The sequence below is a fragment of the Alligator sinensis genome, unplaced genomic scaffold, assembly GCF_000455745.1.
Source record: "Alligator sinensis unplaced genomic scaffold, ASM45574v1 scaffold205_1, whole genome shotgun sequence".
Taxonomy (NCBI): domain Eukaryota; kingdom Metazoa; phylum Chordata; order Crocodylia; family Alligatoridae; genus Alligator; species Alligator sinensis.
The window spans coordinates 276,346-278,765 of NW_005843046.1; the positions used below are offsets into that span (position 1 = coordinate 276,346).

Sequence of the window (2,420 nt, forward strand, 5' to 3'; positions counted from 1 at the left end):
TCCTGCTAACTTCATTCATTCATTTTAAAAAGTGTTATTTGCATTATATGTATTTAAATAACTTATGTCCTGGCAGCAAAGTGAGTTTGATGGTAGCAAGTTAATAAATAACCTTATTTTTATAACATTGTTCCCCACGTCTTCTGAATGAATATGCATCTGGCAGCTGTGTCAAGTGCAATGCAACCAGTAAATAGTATGCTGTGCATGTTAACACGCTGGTACAATAATTAGGCTGCTATTATCCAGAACCTATTTTTTTTTATTGGGGGTTGAGCAGACAGGGGTAATCTGGTATTAAAACTCAAAACCAGTGTCACCTTTTAGAAGTTTCACCTCAGACCCACTCGATGCTTTAAGGTGAAATTTTGATGATGGTGTTTCATGCATAGTAAAAGATGCATTGCTGACTTTGTCCTTATTCTAAATGTATTGATTGTGAAGGGTGCTACATTTAACAACCTTGAGCAGAGAGAGATAGTTAGCCATGTTTGGCAGAAGGCAGAATGTAGAGTTGCACCTTATGGGCTAAATCAGAGATTCATAAGCTTTTCTGAGCAGCAGCTTCCTCCATCGGGATCCTAAATAAGCTGTCCCTAAGTAACAATTTACTTTGCCTTCTGCTTAACAGTTTTGGCAATAACTGACTCCTTAGACCCTGCAGACCCATGAAGAGGGGCAGTTGAGGCTCTCTCACCTTGTTGTTAAATTGCCAATGAGTTTCAACTCTGACCTTGAGGCAACATCTGAAGAGATGTGAAGATACCTTGTATAGATAGTGTTTTTGGCTTCTCTGAAGTTGTTACCAAGCCCCATTATTTGTAGCTTTCACTGTGAGCACCTGAAAATCAATTCTACTTAACCAGTCAGCTGATGATTGACATACCTGACCTGAACTGGTGTAGATTTGGTGTTGTGTTTTATGTTCATGCCAGATGCTATTCATATCAGCTCCTGGGGAAGGGATTCTCCTTACCGAAGTGAGAGATTTTGTTGGATGTGTGTGTTTGCTGCTGAGACAAAGGTCTGGTGAGGCAGAGTCCAAAAGCACCTGCTCCTCTTTTTCCTCATTAATTAATAAGGTTGCTACAAAATCAGCTAGACCTACTCTTTTGGTGGAGAGACCAGTATGGAGCTGAGCCTGAAGAGCAATGGTGCCTTTCTTTTTGCAATGCTTTTCTTTCTACTCTGGTCAGGGTCCCTGCTGGACCAGTGAAACTTGGGATCTCTAAAACTGGAAAGTTTGGCTTTAGGTGGCTGTACTGCTGTGACCAAATGGTTGCACCATGAGGAAATACCACCTTAAAAATGACAGTCAGGCTAAAATGACAAACCTGGAGTATTTAGGTTATGTAGAAAATAACCTTCCTCTTGCAGTTCTTCCTGCACCTTAAGCAGCCGTTTATACTGAGTTAACTCGGAGGTTGGATTAGACATTCTAGACTTTGGCTAAGAATAGCATCATATTGCACATTCTTCTCTCATCCTCTCTCGAAGCCCCGCAAGGGCCTGCGGCAGCCCTTGAATCGGCGAGTGATCTAGATGAGAAGAGTGGCTCCTAGTTAAGTTCCATCCTTTGCATTTTTTGGGAGGCAGATCATGTCTTAGAGACCGCACCTTAACCTTGGAAGAACCATTCAGCTGACTGTTGTAGATCACCGTTTCTTAACCCATGGGTTGCGACCCAAAAGTGGGTGGCAAGAACATACGAAAGGGTGGTGCACAAACTTTAAAAATGGATGGACAAACTCTAAAACTAGATTCTCTCTTCAAGGAGAAAGAAGTGGGAAATCAGAGCTTTTCCCTTGCAGGCTGGCAGAGTTCTAGCTGGTGCGGGCATCAACAGAAGCTAGTGTCAGTAGCAGGGCTGGTGAGCACCAGCAGAAGCCAGCATGGGCATTAGTGGCGGGGATGGGGCTGCTGAGCATGTGCACAAGCTGCTGGCCGTGTTGGGGGTGGGGTTATGCACCCCCTTTCCAGTTGCCCTGGGCGGAGCTGGGGCAGCAGGTGGGAGGGAGGGACACTGGGTTGAGACGGGCCAGTGATGCTTACAAATGGGTGCTCGAAGAAAAAAGGTTGAGCGCCACTGCTGTAGCCTGCCTTTACACAGCCCTACTCTTGTTCCATCCAAGCTGAAAGTCCAAGGCCTTGCATGTAGGTCACCTGGGGTGTAAGTGCGGGATGGGCTGGGGCGGAAGGAGACTTACCCAGTGCTAGAGCTCTGCTCGGTCTCAATTTGGAGCCGGACGATTGGGTTTTGCCTGCATGAATCTGGAAAGGGCTTGGCGTTGCCGAAGATGAAAAATAAAAAAGGTGGGGCCTGAGCCGTCTGTGTGCTGGCAGGTGGCTGCCAGACGCGACGGGGCCCGGGTCCTGCTCCGCTCCGCAGGCGGCGGCGGCTCCAGCCCGGCTCTTGGGCG

General features: G+C 46.6%; 1 protein-coding gene and 1 long non-coding RNA gene across 2 annotated transcripts in view; one reads left to right on the plus strand and one right to left on the minus strand.

Annotated features, from left to right (window-relative positions):
• LOC112548248 overlaps positions 1–2,400 on the minus strand; it is an 18,371-nt gene extending 15,971 nt beyond the window's left edge. The window contains exons 1-2 of the long non-coding RNA XR_003092072.1: positions 2,208–2,400; positions 1,335–1,538 (exon numbers count right to left, since the gene is read on the minus strand). This is a non-coding gene — a long non-coding RNA (uncharacterized LOC112548248). The remainder of the gene's footprint in view (positions 1–1,334; positions 1,539–2,207) is intronic.
• The window catches only part of LOC102376991 (arf-GAP with GTPase, ANK repeat and PH domain-containing protein 1-like), a 224,827-nt gene that overhangs the window by 113,430 nt on the left and 108,977 nt on the right, over positions 1–2,420 (plus strand). The window lies entirely within an intron of this gene.